The sequence below is a fragment of the Gossypium arboreum genome, chromosome 3, assembly GCF_025698485.1.
Source record: "Gossypium arboreum isolate Shixiya-1 chromosome 3, ASM2569848v2, whole genome shotgun sequence".
Classification (NCBI taxonomy): Eukaryota; Viridiplantae; Streptophyta; class Magnoliopsida; order Malvales; family Malvaceae; genus Gossypium; species Gossypium arboreum.
Window position 1 is genome coordinate 131,949,085 of NC_069072.1, and position 20,211 is coordinate 131,969,295.

The window sequence follows — 20,211 nt, forward strand, 5'->3', positions numbered from 1 at the left end:
TAAAATAGAATATACCATGGAAATTTCAAGGACCTCAAAGAGTCAGATTCTTCTTATGGTTTGTTTTAAATTAGAAATTACTGACTAACTTGGAGCGTGTTAAGCGGGGAATAGGGCATGATAGCTCTTGTGGTTTATGTGGCTATCATCCTGAAGATATTTTGCATGTTATCAGAGACTGTCCGACGGCTAAAGAAATTTGGATGCTAGTTATTCCAGATGGAACCAGTGGGCGCTTCTTTACAAGAGACTTTCTTCCGTGGTTAAAGTCTAATTTGCAATCCTGCTAAATCAGTCATTGGTGCGGTAAATTGGTCATGTTTATTTGATTTACTAACTTGGAGAATTTGGAAAAATCGAAACAATTTTCTTTTTCATGGTGTCTCTTGGAATATAGGTGAGATTGTAAAGATTTCATATATATGGGCAAAACAGTTTGCTTCTTTTCATAGGAGGACGTATCTAAATGGAATAAACAAATTTCATCAGCTCAGGTATCGAAAATTTAGATTAGTCTTTGTACTGATAGGGCGGTTCAAATTGTTTATGAAAATGCTACGGGGGGAGTCATAAGAAATGGAAATGGGGAGTGGATTATGGGATATAACAGATATCTAGGCAAGTGCTTAGTCTTTGATGCTGAATTGTGGGGTATTCTTGATGAACTGGCTCTCATCCAAAACAAGCGATATGATGGTGTGATGATTCAAATAGATAGCTTGAGGTGGTCAAGGCCATTCAAGATTCGTCTCAAACAAATTCAAATTCTGCCCTCATTAGACATATTCATCACCTGTTGATGAATGTAAAATCCTGGGTCATTCAACATTTTCCTAGGGACTATAATAAAACTGCTCACTGCTTGGCCAAAATAGATTTTTATAGAAATCAAAGATTAAAGATATTTGAGGAGATTCCTAAAGAGATGCTAGAACTTTCTCCTAAGCAAAGTGACAGTCTTGCTCAAAGAATCATTGTGTAGTTAATTTAATTTATTTGTTTTATTTTATCACAAAAATATCTTAAATTCTTTATTAATTGTGCTTCTTTACTTCTTCAATAGAGAGTACATGATTTCCATTATTCAATCATTTAGTCATGAGTTTAATTCAAGCCATTATTAGATTATTCAATTAACTTATGAGTTTAATTGAAAGCATTATAATGTATGTCTCGTTTAAATTAAACTTTATTTAAAAATAATAAATAGACCAATGGCGAGAAAATTAGTCACTATTATCTATGATGGATATCTTAATTTCAACAAATAAAATATCAAAAAAATTTATGGAAAAACTTTACAAGCTATGCCTATATATACAGATCAATGTAAGAGGTCCCTACGTTCAACAACTTGAAGAATCTATACTATCTGAATAATTAAGAGCATAGAAGTATTGGTACACAGAAAAAAAACACTAGAGATTGTTAGAGTATAGGATCTGGTAGTCTGGCAGTTTGTTATTAATCTGTTACTAATTTGTTATCTAAGCTACAATATTGTTAGCAACAGTTAAGCTTTCATTTGTATATAAACTCTTCTCTGTTCTTATTCAAATAAGAATGAAATACTACTATTGTTTAGTAATTCATTTTCTCTCAATTATTCTTAGTATTCAATTTCAATAGATCATTTTTAATAGAGTTACTAACATGGTATCAGTCGCCTGAGTTCCTGGGACCTCCTCTCTCTGCCGAATCCATGGCAAATTCCATCGACTCTACTTCCGTTGCTTCTTTTTCTAGCTCTCGCTTAATTCAATCGTTTTCTCATCATGATACAGTGAAGTTAGGTGATGGAAACTTTGTACGATGGCAACAGCATTTACTGTTGATCTTGAAGGCTATGAATTGCAAGGTTTTTTAGACGGTACGTTACCTATTCCGTCTAGCTTTGTGACCTCTCTAGATGGAGTTTTGACTCTTAATCTTGATACGTCTCTCTTCATTCAATAAGATAAGTTACTTGCTTCTTGGTTATTCTCTACGATTAGTGCATCGTTATTGTCATATTTTACATATGCCAAAACAGCTTGTAAAGTATGGAGCACTGCTAATTGGCTTTTTACTGCTGTGACTGGTGTTAAAATTTCTTGAATTAAGTATGACCCACATTCAATCAAGAAAGGAGCATTAACTGTCAAAGAGTATATTGCCAAGATCTAAAATACCTTTGCTTTGTTGGAGGCGTTTGACTCTGTCGTCCCGAAGGCCGAAAAGGTGGACGTTATACTTGCTGGTCTTTCATCGAATTTTGACTCGGTGTTAACGCTAGTGTCTTTCTCCTCTGAGACACTACTATTTTAAAATATTGTTGAGGTTCTCCTGGAGTCTGAGAGTTGACAAACTCGTGCGGTGCATGATGCACCATTTCATGCCAATATGGTTGAAGTTCCCTTGAATACAACGGTGGCCGATCCTACTCGTGACGGCGGTCGTTCTTCCTCTGGTTCTCGTAAGCGTGGCTTTCGACCACAAATTTAATGTTAGATCTGCAGTTGCTATGGTCACCTGGCACAACAATACTTCTATCATTACAATCGGGATTACGACGGTCCGTCTCCTCCGCCCATAGAACATCTCTCCTCTGCTCATGATGGCCAAAGTTTCTGAGGTGATAAGTATGCACAGTCTGATGGCTTTACTAGACAATTTGCTAGTTCGACAGGACAACCATCGATGCCATTTTCTGGCGGTCCCTCCTGGGAAGGATGGTTATCGCAGTATAATCATTTTTCTCATCTATCACATGCTCGGGATTTTCATTCTTTAACCCTAACTTTGTTTCTGATGCAGGCCGTGTAAGTGGGTCTGGTGGTGGCCTACATCCGAATAGTCTATATGAGACTCTTCCCTTATCGCGTAAAATGGGTCGGCACTTTGGGCCATTTCCTACTGCTCACGCTTACGCCCCATCTGCTGCAAGGCGAACTACTGGGCCTCCTGATTTTTGTGGGCAGAATCCTGGTGGGCCAAACTTTGCTACGCATGATGCTGCTGGTCCAAGTGCTAGTCAGCCTGCTATGGGGCCGAATATTAACTATGTTGGCTTTGAAGGTCACGCACTTCCTATACCAAATGGTGGGCCCAGTGTTTCATAGAGGACTAAACCAAGAGCCCGAGTTATTAATTTTGAGTCATCATTGTATATTGGGTTGCCTCGTATTCCCGAGTTTAATGTGCCTGATTTTTTGGCTACTTCTGGATCTAATGCTAATACCACTCAGTATGGTTCAAATTTTAATGATTCGTATCTTCCCCTACCTGTTGGAACTTCATCGTGATATCCAGATTCAGAAGCTACACACCACGTTTGCCAGAATACTTCTAATTTAAATGAGTCTACCCATACTTAAGTAATTCTTCTATTTTAATAGGTAATGGAGCTTTTGCTAAAATCTCATATATTGGAAATTCTGTTTTACTTATAGAGAAAAAATTACTACATCTGACCAATATTTTATACATGCCGAGCATCAGGAAGAATCTTATATCTATCTCTCAGTTTACCAATGACAATAATGTATTTTTTGAATTTCATCCGTCTTATTGTGTTATTAAAGATATCCAGATACATGAAATTTTGGTACGGGGCCACACTCGTGATGGTCTCTATAATATTTTGGCTATTCCGTCCGTTTCGTCTGCTATGGCTCTGTCTGTTCACAACACTAGGATTTGAAAGTGTCCTACCACTGTTGATGATTTTACATTGTAGCATCAAAGACTTGGTCATCTTTTTGCCTCAACTGTTAAAATTATTTTTGATAAGTGTCAAATTGTTACTAATAAAAAATCACTTGATAATATCTGTATTGCATGTCAAAAAGGGAAGTCACATAAATTGCCTTTTTCACACTCTACTACTAAATATATGGATTTATTTGAATTGGTTGTTTCTGATTTGTGGGGCCCAACTTCTATTGTATGTGGAGGTAAATTATACTATGTCATTTCATGAGGATTTATCTGATTCAACGTAAATCTCAAGCAGTTGAGTGCTTTCTTCAATTTCAAAAAATGGTTAAAACTCAATTCGGAAAGGAAATTTAAAAATTTCAAAGTGATTGAGGAAGTGAGTTTTGTGCCTTCACATCGGTTTTAGCTAATCATGGTATTCTTTATCGTCTCTCCTATCCATATACGTCCGAACAGAATGATATTGCTAAGCGTAAACATCGCCACATTGTTAAGACCGGTATTACGCTATTGGCCCAAGCCAATCTGCCCATGGATTACTAGGGATATGCTTTCTGTAGGTTCGTTTATCTCATAAATCGTCTTCCAACTCCGATTTTGAATGCCCAATCTTCGTATAAGGCTTTTCATGGTTAGGAGTCTACATATGATCATTTGAGGGTATTTGGTTGCTGTTGTTTCCCGTATCTTCGCCCTTTTTTACGTCACAAGTTAGACTTTCGTTCCTAGCCATGTACATTACTAGGGTACAGTTTACAACATAAAGGCTATTATTGTCTCACACTGGATGGTAAGGTTATTCTCTCTCGTCATGTTGTTTTTGATGAATGTTGTTTCTTGTTTAATTCATCTACACTGGCCACTACCCAGCATAGTCTGCGTGTCACCACGTAGGTTCCTATCATTCAGTTTTCTCAATCCGACTGCAACTACATCCACTTCGACCTCTCATTCTGAACCTGTTACATTACCGGCTGCCTGTGATAGCATACCAGTTGTGTCTATTAGATCACCAATTGAAGTAGATTCTGATTGCGTGATTTTTTATTTTTTCGCTACCTTGTCAAACAAGAATAGCTCGCTCGGTCCTGTTTCGTCGGCTACACTGCTTGTTCCTTTTGGTAATACTCACGCTATGGTTACATGGTCTAAGACAGGTATTTTGAAACCCAAGGTTTTAACTATTGAAACCATCGACTTTAAGCCACACACAATTGAAGAAGCTTTTGGTCATCCAAATTGGAAAGTGGCAGTACAAGCTGAATTTGATGCCTTAATGACTAACTCTACCTGGGAGCTTATTGAGTTACCTCGTGGTCAAAAAATGATTGGGTGTAAGTGGCTTTTCAAAATAAAAAAAATCCTGATAGGTTGGTTGCTCGGCGTAAGGCTCGATTGGTGGCAAAGGGCTGTTCACAGGTACCTAGGTGTGACTTCAAAGAAACATTTAGTTCAGTGGTCAAACCGGCTACTATTCGAACCATATTATCGACCGCTGTCTCCAAGGGTTGGAAACTTCGTTAGGTCGATATGAACAATGCCTTTTTAAATGGTGATTTCTCTGACGAAGTTTTCATGTAGCAGCCGCCAGGCTATGTTCAGTCTGGGCCAATTGGTGAACCCTTGGTATATCATCTGACAAAGGCATTATATGGGTTGCGACAAGCTCTGCGTACTTGGTTTGATAAATTGAAGCACTTTCTTGTTTCTAGTGGTTTTGTCTTATCTAAATCTGATGCACCCTTGTTTGTTCAAGTTACGTTAACTACAGCACTTATGTTTTGGTATCTGTGGATGATATTATTGTTACTGGCAGTTCAGCTGACGCTATTAACAGTTTTATTCAGCAACTACATAAAAAGTTTTCATTTAAAGACATGGGTGAGCTTCATTTCTTCTTAGGCATTGAAGTCACTCAATCTTCCACCGGGAATCTCCACTTATGTCAACGCAAATATATTCGAGATTTTCTTGATAGGAGTTCTTTAGCTAATGCAAAGAGTGTCTATACACTGATGGTCAGTTTTTCTACTTTGTTTAAATATGAGGGAGACCGTCTTACTGATCTTACTGAGTATAGAAGCCTTGCCGGTGTACTTCAATATGTGGCCTTAACAAGGCCTAACATTGCTTATGTTGTGAATCGTGTCTGTCAATTCATGCATGCTCCTACTACTGTACATATGGTAGCTCTAAAACAAATTTTGAGATACTTGCATGGCACTATTGATCATGGGTTAGTCTTTCGACCATCTGACAGACTGTCTTTAGTTGGATATGCTGATGCCAACTGGGGACTGGATTTTGATGATCGACGGTCTACGACAGGCTAATGTCTCTACTATGGTCATAATCTGTCTTTTGGTGCTCTAAGAAACAACAAGTTGTTTCTCAATCTACGGCTGAGGCTGAATATCGAAGTCTAGCAGCTGCTACCAGTGATATTACTTGGCTCATTGCACTTCTTAATGAACTACAAATTCGTTCTGCTGATCCACTGACTGTTTGGTGTGACAATTCTAGTGTCGTCGCTGTTGCTGTTAATCCACTTCTACGCTCCAAATTTAAACATATTGAACTTGATTTATTTTTTGTTCGCAAAAAGGTGGCTGATGGCTCCCTAGTTGTCGGGAAGGTGCTAGCCTGTGACCAAGTTGCTGATATTCTCACAAAACCGTTATCTGTTTCTATTTTTACATATAGTTCCGTAGTTTACTTCGAGTCTTACCCATTAAGAAGCTGGTGAATGTTAAAGTATAGGATCTGGCAGTGTATTATTAATCTGTTACTAATTTGTTATCTAAACTGCAATAATGTTAACCGTAGTTAAGCTTTCACTTGTATATAAACTCTTCTCTGTTCTTATTCAAATAAGAATGAAATATTAGTATTATTCAATAATTCATTTTCTCTCAATTACTCTTAGTATTCATTTTCAATAGATCATTTTTAATAGAGTTACTAACATACATCAATACTGAAGGTTAAACTTTTATTCTGCTTGCAGTTAACTTTTCATGGTTTAATATTTATACACATATTTATGTTTTACATAAAAATATTTTGATACATCTAATATTGTTCATAGATTTTTAGCAATTGGTATAAAGTAATTTTTTCTGTCTTCATCTTTTAAATTTTGTGTGTATATTGGGGATGACCAATTAATAAAATCAGGTCGTATATGACAAAAAACAGCATTTTGTTTAAATATGTTAATAATGATAATGACGAAAACTTTAAATATTTTTAAAAATTTTGAAATTCTTGATCAATTTAATTTTAGTGATTAATTTTATGCATAATTAAGTAAAATACATGTTATTCTCGTATTAATGTCCATATGCTTCGTTAATTAAATATGAATTCGATCGATAGATCTTATTAGCACATTTGAATTCTTCAATTAAATATAACGTTTTCATTGGACAATTTTTAATAAAAAGTAACTACTTTGATCTACATAAACACGTATGAATAAAAAAAAACAAAATATAATATGATATAAACATTAATATAAACATGACATAATACACGTATTTTTAAAGTTTACATAAATATATAATATACGAATTAAACAAGGATTGATAAATGAGATCACTAATAAAATTTGGGTTTATTTTTGTTTAGCTCTTTCCTATTGGAATCCTACCCTATCCACTTTAATCTATAGTAGTTTTGTTTGATTTTAAGCAAGATTAATATAAAATACATAATATTTTACGTATGATTAATGTTGAGGTGGTAGTCGACTCTCCTTCTAAAAATGAAAAGATAAGTTTGAATCTTGGGAAATCGCACTTATTAGAGGGATTTTACTTTTGATTCTCTTGATTCCATAAGAATTAATTTTAAATTCAATGAGATTTGAGGACACTCTAAATTTACACCTTATATATATATATATATATATTATAGGTAAATTCTACAAATAATGGGATTAATGATGTATACGATACTTGAATACTGTATATAGAGACTACGAGTGTAATAAAAGTACCCGTAGACAATACAAGAATTAGTAATTAAGATTACTAAATAAAATTTAAGTTTTTTAGCTGTTGCGTATGGCCAATCAAAGCCTATTTACGTCCAATCTATATAGTTTGGTATGGAATTTGCTTTCAAAGGAACCAAGCAAGTAGGATAAATGTTGATGAAATTTCTCGAAAAAATTATTCATCAAATCTAGAATATATAAATATGTATATGGTAAATTGAGTTTTAGTTTGATTGGTAATAATGTAAAAAGATGTGGGTTCGAGTACGTTAAGGATGGACTATAAATAATTTCAAGTATTTTATAAAAAAGAATCGATATAACTAGAACCTGTAATGAAATTATTGAATATGTATAAATATGATTAAAAAAGACAAAACAAAACGAATGGCCCATTGATAATTGAATGTTTGATTGGAATTAATCAAGGACAAAAGGAAAACGTGTAGTTAATTGAATCCTCTTAAAACACGAAAACCACTAAAAAACTTGGGATGTTTCTTTTTTGCTTTCCAAAATTTGAAATATAAGGACCTACCTAAAAACCTATGATATCTCTTTACCATCATTATCATCCATGATGTGAGCTTTCTTATTCATTAATTTTTTGAACTCATAAGAAATGTTAGGGTTATGATTAATGTCAATTATGCATTTTTATTTATGATTTGGGTAAATTATAAAATAGTCACTTTTGTTTGTCTCATATTATATTTTAGTTATTTGTGTTTGAAATGTTATGTTTTAGTTACTTACGTTATCATTTTGTTACGAAGTGGTCACTCTACTGTTAAGCTCTGTTACCCCCTAAAGACAATCCTACGTGGCAGCCTAAATGAGTTTTAAATGACAACTTAGATATACTACGTGACAATCTAAATTAAATTTATTTAATTAAAAACCTATTTTCATACCAGCAACTGGACATCCAAGTTGGCATTTAAAACCCATTTGGACTGCCACGTAGGACTGTCGTTAGAGAGGTGACGAAGTTTAACGATAGAGTGATTACTTTGTAACAAAACGATAACGTAAGTGACTAAAACGTAACATTTCAAATATAAGTAACTAAAATATAATTTAAGGCAAACAAAAATTACTATTTTTTTTATAGTTTACCGTTATGATTTTTATATTCTACATGATTGAATTTAAATTATTATGTGTCAACAATTATCACATTTATCTTTAATTTATTACTTTTTAAATGTATATATCACGACATATTTAAGTTCAAATCTAATTGATATGATATTGATATTTTATAATTAAATTTTTGAAGTTTAACAACTAATTTAATCTTGATCCAGTTAATCTTAAAATTATGTTAAATTACAAGTGAAAAACATAATATTGTATATATTAACAATATAGAATGCAAAGTTAGTAGAAAATATGTTAATGATTTACTTTTTATTTGTATTTCATTTAGAGATAAATTAATCTAAAAAATTAATAGAATTTAAAGTAAAAGAGTTTTTATAAAAATATACAAAATAAATAATTTTTTAGGAAAGAAAATATAATTTTATCATAAATTTAAATAATAATATATGAAAATAAACTATATTAGGATGATTCTAAAATACATAATTTTTAGGTACCAATAATAAAATATCACATCATCAACTTTTAAAATGTATAAATCTTATTATGCATTCATCCATATTTAATATATTCCCTAATTTAATTTAATTTTAATTAAATTACTTAAAATTATAAATTTTAATAAAAATATGTTTTTTCTTTTATAATTTTAAATCATTTTAGCTTTTTAATCGTTTAAATTTTATAATTGTGTTTTATTTTTATGCAATGAATTTTCTCTTTTATTTTTATTTTTAATTTTAATCAAATTTCATAATTTGATAAAACCACCAATGGTGGTTATAATTTTCAAATTTTGATTTTTACTACTGTTTTTTTAATTATTGATTTAAGAATTTTCAATTTTTATTTATTTTTGTTATGTTTTCCGCCAAAAATTTAATTATTTTAATTAGATTTCAATTAAATTAGACTTGATACCGTATATGATTGAGTATAGAATAATATTTGTATATCTTTAAAATTTGATGATGTGACATTACTTTATTGATACTTAAAAACTATATATTTTAGGATCATCCTGATATAAGTTATTCTCATAATATAATATAATACAATATATTTTAAAAAAATAAGAGTCGGCTGTGGCATGCATAATCCTTGAATTTAAAACGTTTATGGTGACATCGATTCAACATTAGTTCAGTTAGTAGGATTGTTATTACAACAATAATAAGGATGTGGGCTCAATTGTTCAAGTATGTTTAGAGTTGGCAAACGGACGGGTATGAATCAGGCTTATTTCATATTCGGGCTCAAATCGAGTCAAGCGAACTCTGACAGATCTAAATAATTTTGAATTTTATAAGTTATAAATATTTTAATTTCTAATGTAATAATTTATTTTACTTTTATACAATGACAACACAATTAAAATTTATCTTATAAAAAGCTTAAAATTATTTTTAATACAATTCTTTTATATAAAATAATCAAAGTGCTTATCAAATGTAAAATCTATTGTTCTATTCTATTATATGAATTAACAAAAATATTTTTATTGTTCATTATTATATTATATTGACAATTAGCAGTTGAATAACTTTTTTCTTTCTTATTAAATTTATAAACCTAATATTCATATTTTAAAATATTTATTCCAAAACCACGATATATTATAGCAAGCCCAAACCCAAATAATATACTCAGATCGACACGAGCTCGAATTGGCACAGATGAGCTTTCGAGCTCAGGCCTATTTTGCCAGCTCTAAGTATGTTTAAAGGTTAGTTTGGCATTGTTGTTGTGGTTGAAAAATGTAACACCCTATACCCAATCTAATTGTCGGATCCGAGTTACAGGATTTCACATTCGTTACCAAAACAACTACGATCAATTACATTCAATTTTTACCTTAACATTTATTTATGAGTATTATATACATATGATGCGATATACAACGACTTCTAAGTTTTATATGAGCTTACGAAAGCTTTAATACAAACCCAAGGTTGAATTAGGACCAATTTGTAATGTTTTGAAAATCACGATTTGGCCTCATGACTTCTGGGGATCCTCATTGCAACGCAACATACTAATTTGATTTCGTAGTGACAACAAATGCTCAATGTCTTGACGTGACTATCTGTTTAGCATTAATTCAAATTATACCAATTCAAAATAGCCTAGCCATTTGGCCAAGCTCACTTTCTGTAGCACCCCAAACCCAGCCCAGAAGTTATGGCCGGATCCGGCATGCCACATCAAAAACGTTAAAAAAAAATTTCCATTCTAAGTCCAGAAAATCGTACTTGATGTTCAAAAGATTAATTCATTAAGGGTTAAAGTGAATGGAAGCTGTGCACCAGGTAGGAAACCGGAAAAGAGGTGGTGAGTCCATCGGACTGCTTAAGTACCAAGCTCCCTTCGGATCCAATCCTAGACATGCATACCGCCATTGCCACACCTTAACGTCATGGATATTTCTAGGAAACCGGTTCGATTAAGTCATTCTTAGGAAAAGTGATTAATTTTGGAAAATATTTTCATTGCGGAAGCTTTGCTTGTTGTCGTGTTATTTTGAAATCAACTGTTGTTTTTGAAAACGCGCCCTAAAGCTATCCAATTTCAACAGTTAAAATAAGTATTACCTATCTTAGTAATACATATTAAAAACCACCAAAAATAAATAAGCGGCCTTATTACATTTAAAAGCCTAAAACCTCAAACATAATTAAAAGGATGTCCAGTTCACCAGAAGAAAATCAAACTTTCGAGCGAGTGGCCACTCAATTCCCTCACGACTCCAAGCCCACTATGGTTGGGGATTACCTGCGTGGATGAAAATAAAAAGGTGAGTTTGGGGAAACTCGGTGTGTAAATTAACCCAACCATAGCCTATATCAACTCAAACCACGTAAATAAAATAAGTTGGCCTTAGCCCGAGCAATTGAATAAAGCCCATAGGCCCATAATGAGCGAGCAGATATTACATGTTTATGCGAAACCCAACCAGATTCATCCATAACACCCCGCATCAAACCTTACACTATGTGGGAGACTACTCGACCCACCCAACCGCTACACACCACGTAAATCGCAGAAGGTGCGGATATTGTGACGAAGTCACTAGATACGAATATTGTGGCGAGCCACCGAATCAGATATATGTGGCGAGCCACCAGATCGAATAATCGTGGCATAGCCACGGAAGCAGATATATGTGGCGAGCCACCAGATCGATATTTGTGGCATAGCCACCGTAACGCTTCCTCCATAATATAACCCATGTCCCCATGCAATGATATATAATCATGGCATACATCATACAAAATCGATCGTCATGCTTTTCACCAAAATTAACCCTAGGGGTATAACGGTAATTTTGCACCTAGGGGTATAACAATAATTTTCCATACATAGGGTATTATAGTAATTTAGCTACTTTTAGCGTTTTCATGCATATCCTAACTATTTACGTACTATCGAACACTTACAGCAAGATACTTATCGAATTGGGCCGTTGGCCCATGAACTTGATCTTTGGCCCATTAAGCCCAAATTATCAAAATGTACGAAATCGCGTATACTGCAGTTTATTACTTTAGATTACCAAATATACAAACCCAACTATCTTACAAGCATTCGCACATCATAAATTCCCAAAATACCGACTTTTCGGCATTTTGGCTTTTCACTTTTGCCAATCTAGTCTATGAGAGGTGTCGATTACACACATGCTTTTGCGACGATATCTTGATTTAGATCCACACACGAACCACCTACAATTGGATTACTAACACGTTAATCTAACTATTCAAATACAAACTACATATTAACCCCTTACAATATTCGGCCAACCACACCTACAGATCAAAGTAAGCTTATAAGAAATCAATAAGCAACTCATTAACAAAATTTTGTCAATGTTTACCACATAATCATAATTTCACTGCAACCTGTCTTCATGAGCAACAGTCACTAAATTATTTATAACTGGAGCTACGAAACTCCAAATCAAGTGCCGTTAATTTTCCCTGAAAATAGACTCACATATCTTTTATCCATAAAATTTTCAGAATTTTTGGTATGGCCAATCAATACCAGATTTTTCTTAAAGTTTCCCATGTTTCACTGTTTGACTAATCTGACCACTCATCATTACGAATCAAATTTCTCATTGTACAGAATTCAAAATATGTTCTCGTTTATTCCATTTGAAACTAGACTCATTAATCTTTAATTACATAATTTATTCAGCTTCTAATTCATCTCCCACAATTTATGGTGATTTTCCAAAGTCACGTTACTGCTGCTGTCCCAAGCAGATTTATTACCAAATCACTCTTTCACACCTAACTTGCATGCTTGTTATTTAAACATGTATATCACCAATCAATCATCACATATCTATGATTTTACTTAATTATAATCTCCATTTCATCATTTTAAAGCACAACATGTTAGCCGATTTTTCCCTTAGCATCTAAGGCACATGCATGCTCATTTGTTTGGCTCAACTTCACCTATCTTTCATTTTTCATCAAAAGAACATGAAACAACAACCATTTCCTTCATTTTAATTCATGACTAAATGCTCACAACACAACTAAAAATCAAAATATACTTCAAGAGTTAAGGTAGAATCAAGAAGAACTCATGAACCTCAAAATAGAAGCAAGGTACCAAGAACTTACCCTCAATTTTCCTCCTCCTAATGACCGAATACTCAAGAGCTTTCTCCTCTCCTTTCTCTTCTCTAACTTTCAGCTATGATGAACAAAGATGGACAAAACTTTGTTCTTTTCACCCCTTTTTCTTTTAATAAAACTTCATATTTCATCCATTTAATTTTTTAATACAAAAGACATGAAATTCTTATCATGAAACATTTACCTAACCCATTATCATGAAACATTTACCTAACCCATTATCATGGAACATTTACCTAACTTATTATCATGGAACATTTACCTAACCTATTATCAATTTGTATCAATTTGTACCATAAATTATGGATATCAAGTGTACATTTTGTCTACAACAACATGATGGCTGGCCACTTCATGTAAAATGGGAGGTTTGTCATGCAAATCCTCCTATTTTGCACTCCTATTTATTTGGCCACTTCAATTTAGCCTATAGCATTTTCAAACATTTTCACATAGGTTCTATTTCATAATTTCACCCCCTTTTTGTTATGGAACAAAAATTAACTAAAATTGTCGGGTTCTATCTTAATTTTGGGCTTTCTAGAGGCCCACTAACATAATTAAACCTATGCCAACATTCACAGGATTCCCAAAAATTGGGGCGTTACACTTTCAACATGTTAAAGACAAAAAATTCACATTTTAGCACTTTATGCACTACCATAAACTTTCCATTCCAACCAATTCATCAAATTGATCATACAATTAAAGAACTAATCTTAACATGTAAGTCCATTTGTATCATTTGATTCATTCAAACTATAAGCCTTATATGGACACCTCAAGTTTTTCTAATCCGCTTTTTGGTCGGTTGACTCACGTATGAGCTAGCCAAATTTGCGAGAAATAAATTGTTTTATTTGGCGAAGTTTCTCTTGTGGAATGTTCTGCTAGGTTCTGCCATCTTACAGATTTCCTATTCCGCATTAGGTGAACTTTTCCTTTGTGAACCCGCCATTGGCAAGTTCAATTGTGGCACATAGATCTATTATTTTATAATCCACAATCAATAAGACAAGTACAGGAAAAGTGTTAAGTCGTATGTAGGAAACGTGTCATTTTGCATGACACTTGTAAAGCCTCGTTAATAATGATTGATTAGTGGAATCAGGTGTGCATGTGAAGTGATTAGTTAACCTGTTATAGTGGAATTGTGGGCTAATTCCTATATAAATAGGAAGAAAGCTTAACAGAGAAGGAATTTATTTTCCATTTCTCCATTCATCCTTGTTCTTTCAAAAGAAACTTTGTATGCTCTTCGTTGTGTGAAGAAGGTACCAGCTTTCAACTTGATTAGTAACTGACTTTTTCAAGCCAACTACTGGTAAATTATTGAGTCCTTCTTTAGTTTAATATTTGAGAATGTAAGGGTGGTAGGAACCATTTGTATAGGCTTCTACCGATGGTCAGAGGGAAGGAAACTTCTTTCTAGTTAACGTTTGCTTGTTTTCGAAAGAAATATACTAGCATACATAGTGCATTATCGGATAAACTGAAGAAATCATACTGACACACTAGGTGCATTATCAGACAAGCCGAATCAATTATACTAGCTCATAAGTCAATCATTAGATGAACCGAAGGAAATGTACTAGCATATAAATGCATCATCGGATGAACCGAAGAAAATATATTGGCACATAAGTGCATCATTGGCTAAACCGAAGTATTAAACCCATACACAATATAATCTTATGACATGCCAACTATATTCGGCTCCCCTCAAACAGTTAATACAGTAACCAACTTTTCAATTTCATCACATAGTTCAATTCACATTCCATCATTCTTAATTCATCATCAATTCACCATTCCAACACATCATATAACATGTTTCAACTCAATTTCATACCAATTATCACATATCAATTAAATAAGCTACTTTCTATTTATTCAATTTAGTTCTCTATCTTGATAAACCATATCAATCACCATAATTTAATTCATATAACCATTATATACTCACACCATTACTAAATAATGAAATTTAACATGAATTTGTAATAATTATATTGGTCACAAATCATATGAATACAAACCGGAAACTCGCACCACTCGTCGTTGGCTCTCACCTTTCCTTTCCCTCTAGATGGCCGAACATTGTCTTTTTCCACGAATACTAATTCAATAAATAAACAAGATCAAAATCCATCAAATTCATATTAAAATATAAAATCAAAAACATTATGCAATTTATTCATATTAGTCCCTAAACCCAGGGCAAGCATAACTTTCAATTTAAAGCTTCAGATTAAAATATGATTTCACATATATTCATTAGGGACCTTCTATTTTCTATTCCTACAAAAATTTCATAGAACAGAACTAACAATTAATCTTTAAAATTTAGTCATTTTCATTATCTCAGCTTAATTTTTATCAAATTCACTCTAATTCCATCCATTTCTCAACAATGGCAAGTTTTAAAAACTTTAACAATTTCCCAAATTGGTACACGGGCTAGCTAAATCAAGCTCCCATGTTTCAATTTCCATAAAAATTGCTAGGGACTTACTTCAATTAAATGGCTGAATTCCCTAAGCTTCAAAAATGGCGTGCCTTTTTTGTTTTCTTATTTTGACCGGTTGGAGAAGATGAGTTTTTCATATCTCCATCCATCAATTTCACTCTTATACTAAGTTTATTATATAGTTAATCTTTATTAACCTCTAATTAAACTTTTTATTTTATTTTAAACCTTAATTAATTAGTTTAATAACCATCCATCATCACATTCCACTATCAACTATTCAAAAGTGGTTTATTAACCACTTTAGATGTAACAACCCATTTTCAGTAAAATCGAAACAGTGGTTTCGGGACCACAATCCGAGCCTGAAAGAAAATTTCTTTTAATATTATTTTATGGTCTACTGTATGATAGGAATATCTCATAAAAATTTTGTTAAGAAAATTTTATCGATTACATGATTAATTGATAAAAGGACGAAATTGCATAAAATGCAAAAGTTGAGTTCTAGTAGTTAAAGGTATTAAATAGCTATGGAATTCAAAATTGGAGGTCATTATATGACAAATAGACCATTAAGAGGAGTTAGTAGATGATAAACAAAAGGATTAAATTGGAAAGAGAAATAATAAAAGATGATAAATTATTAAAATAAAGAAAAATATTATATATTATTATCTTTCCCAAATAAAAATGCATAGAAACCCTAGTTATGGGTATTGAGTTCAAGCAAGTCATTTTTGCTTGATTAGATAAGTATTCTTGTCCCGTTTTTAATGATTTTTATGTTTCCAAGATCGTAATAACTTAATTTAGTTATCTCGGGGATTAATTTGCAAAGTTATCAAAGTCCTAGGATTTTTTCATGGATGAATATAGTTGAATTATGAAGTTTTATGGTAGAAAATGAAAGGCTATTGATAGATAAACAACTTTTGTTAAGGGAATTTTGATGAAATCATGATTTAGGGACTAAATTGAAAAGATGTAAAATTCAAGGAAAAATTATAAATTTTATGAAATACATAGGCTGCTATTGTTACATGTAAAAATCAGTTAGGCTTGGAATGAGGATTAAATTGCATGAATTTCTTTTTCCGAGCCTAGAGACAATATTGTAATTAAATAAAAGTATAAGGGCAAAATGATAATTTTTTCAAAGATGTGAATTGAATTGAATTGAGTATGAATTAGCGTTAAATTCATTCATATAGATCTAGATAGACCAAACACAGAGTTATAACTAGCAAAAGAAAAGGTAGCAAAAGAAAAAGTATAAGATTAGCAGATCTTGCGTACACAAACATTGTCGAGGTAAGTTCGTGTAACTAAATTGTGTATATTTATATGCTTGAATTGAACGTTGTATATGTGAATTGTATAAATTTCATATATATGAAATTTATCACATATCCGACCATGCTCGATAAATATTAAGTCCTATTTAGATAAATGAGATTCGATGGATAGAGGGTTCCCGAATTGGTTGTGGTCCTGCATGTGTTGCGGACACACCATAGCTCGAAAGAGCGTCTTGTTATTAGCTCTCATGAGCTTCCCGATATATAGTTTGTGCAAGCTTCCCATTAATAGCTTTTCGAAGCATCCCGATTGGTTGTGATCCTGCATGTGCTGTGGACACACCTCAGCTCTTATGAGCATCCCGACATATGGCTCTCTAGAGCTTCCAGATTAAAGGCTCTTTTATGAGCTTCCAGATTAACGGCTCTCCGGATTTTTTCAATATTGGCTCGCTTGAACCTTTTCGATATTTGGTTCTCTTGAGCTTCCCGTTTTTGGCTCGTATAAGCTTCCTAATAATTGGCTCACAAGAGCTTCCCGTTATACAGCACACATGAGCTTCCCGTTACATGGCTTGGAGGAGCTTCTCGATTATATGCTCACATGAGCATTCCTGAATATGAATTGACGGATTACAGTTTTGTAAACTTTATGTGTACTACCCGTGTATCCATCGATATTTTAAATGATTCAACAGGTGAAATTATGATATGTAACAATATGAGAACAAAATGAATTATTACCATATATGCTTGAAATACATGAAAGTAATGATATTTGACATGTTGAAAAATGGGATAAAAGATACATGTGTATGACACTTGCTTGACAACTATGTACATTTGTGATTATGAATTGTTACATGAATATGTACATTTCTGAGTATGAATTATTACATGAATCTCATGACTAACATGCTTGATGAGGATATGTGTTTAGGCATTTGGCCAAAATGGTTCGAGCATGTTTAGTTTACTTACCTTATGTGTGAAATAATGGTAAGTTTAATTCTATATTATACGAACTTACTAAGCTTTAAAAGCTTACTCAGTTTATTTTCCCTGTTTTATAGTAATTTGGAAGCTCGAATTGGTTGGAAGCTGGTCGGAGCAACATCACACTATCCTTTAGTCATTTCGGTATATGTAACAAACTAAATTTTAGTTATAATGGCATGTATAGGTTAAATTTAGCCAATAGTGGCATGTATTTGTGGTTGAAATTAGCCATTGGTATGGCTTGTAATTGGTATGTTTTGATATGTAAAAAGTGGCCTTAATATGTTGATGATTGGTTTGTAATAGTATAAATTTGGTAAAATATGTCTATATGTATGTATGGTTATTTTGGTAAGTTTGGATAATTGAACATATGAGTTGATATATCATCTATAAGACTTAGTTTTAGCTTGATTTGAATGTTTTATATTGGCTTGTGAAAGTGTTAAAGTATTGATGTAGGTGGAATACAAATTGGGTGAGAAATGTGGCTTCAAAATGGCTTATTTTCATCCACACGGATAGAGAGACAGGCATGTGTCTTAGCCGTGTGTGACACACATCCTAGTGCATGGGCATGTGTTTTGGCCGTGTGTTACCTATATCTTTAAATTTTAAAACAAAATGCTCAAAATTTCTCACACGGACTGGCACACGAGCGTGTGGCTTGGCCATGTGACCCCTGCACCTATTTAATGCAAGTTATTATGTTCATACGGCCTAGCACACGGGCGTGTGGCTTGCCCGTATGACCCAAGACACAGCCGTGTGTCTCTATTTCAAATGTCTACACGGCCTGGGACACGGGCGTGTCTCTTGGCTGTGTGGACCACAGGGGCGTATGTCCCTTGCACTTTGGAAAAATGTTAAAATTTTTTTGAGAAAAATTCTCTAAGTACCGGTTTAGTCCCAACTTGTTTCTAATGTATATTTTGGGCCTTAAGAGCTTAAATAAGGGACATTATGATTGACTTCTGATATGTACGTTATATAATGTGAAATATCTGTTTAATATCTGAAATTTTCAGTAATGTTCTATAACCCTGTTCCGGTGAAGAATTCGGGTTAGGGGTGTTACATTAGACCTTTGGATAATTACTATATAAGTCTTCAAGTCTTTTCTTAATTAAAATTCTATAATGATTAAACTTTTACAATTTTGTCTCCGAGCCTTAACTAACCATAATTTCGACTAAATTACATAATTGAATTTTAATTCATTTATTTAATAACTCTGTAAATAACCCTATTAATATTTAGGGACTCAATTTACAGAAATGAGGTCCCGAAATCACAATTTTTGACACTACTGAATTTCGAGTTGTTACAATTCTCCTCTTCAAGAAACTTCGTCCCCTAAATTTTACTTGAAATGTAATGGGGAATATGTACTACTAAATTAGTTTCTCTCTGCTGACTACCCCTTGCAACTAAGCCACCACGGGAAATTCTCTAACCTCTAGCTATAGATGCAGATCCCAGGGTAACAACAGAAATATCATTAACACTTCTCGGAAAATTTCAAGCGATATGCTCTAAGGATCCTTATTCAAAACATGCTCATGTTTTCTTCCCACATTCACTTCTATGTTCAAAGTTCGGAATACTTACGTCATTTTTTTTACTTCTCAACATTGCTAATAGATAATGATGATTGTTTAACCTGGTCTTTCTCATATTTGACATTCGATGAAACTGATTTCCAAGATCTTTGAGACTCTCTACCTCGCTTAGATAGAGGTTGCAAACCTATAGTCTCAAATCTCTTTCTGAATGCTCAGAGAGTCTCGTCTTTCTTATCTAAGCCCAAGGTTTGATCAACTATTTCTGATCATTCAGCTAGATCAGCAAATTCCTTAAACTTATGTAAGACCAACTGAACTCGGAGTTGATCTTGCAATTCCCGATGGAATCGCTTACAACTTTCCTCTTCTGTGGGCATTAACTTGAGAGCATACTTGTTGCGCCGCAAGAACTCTTGTT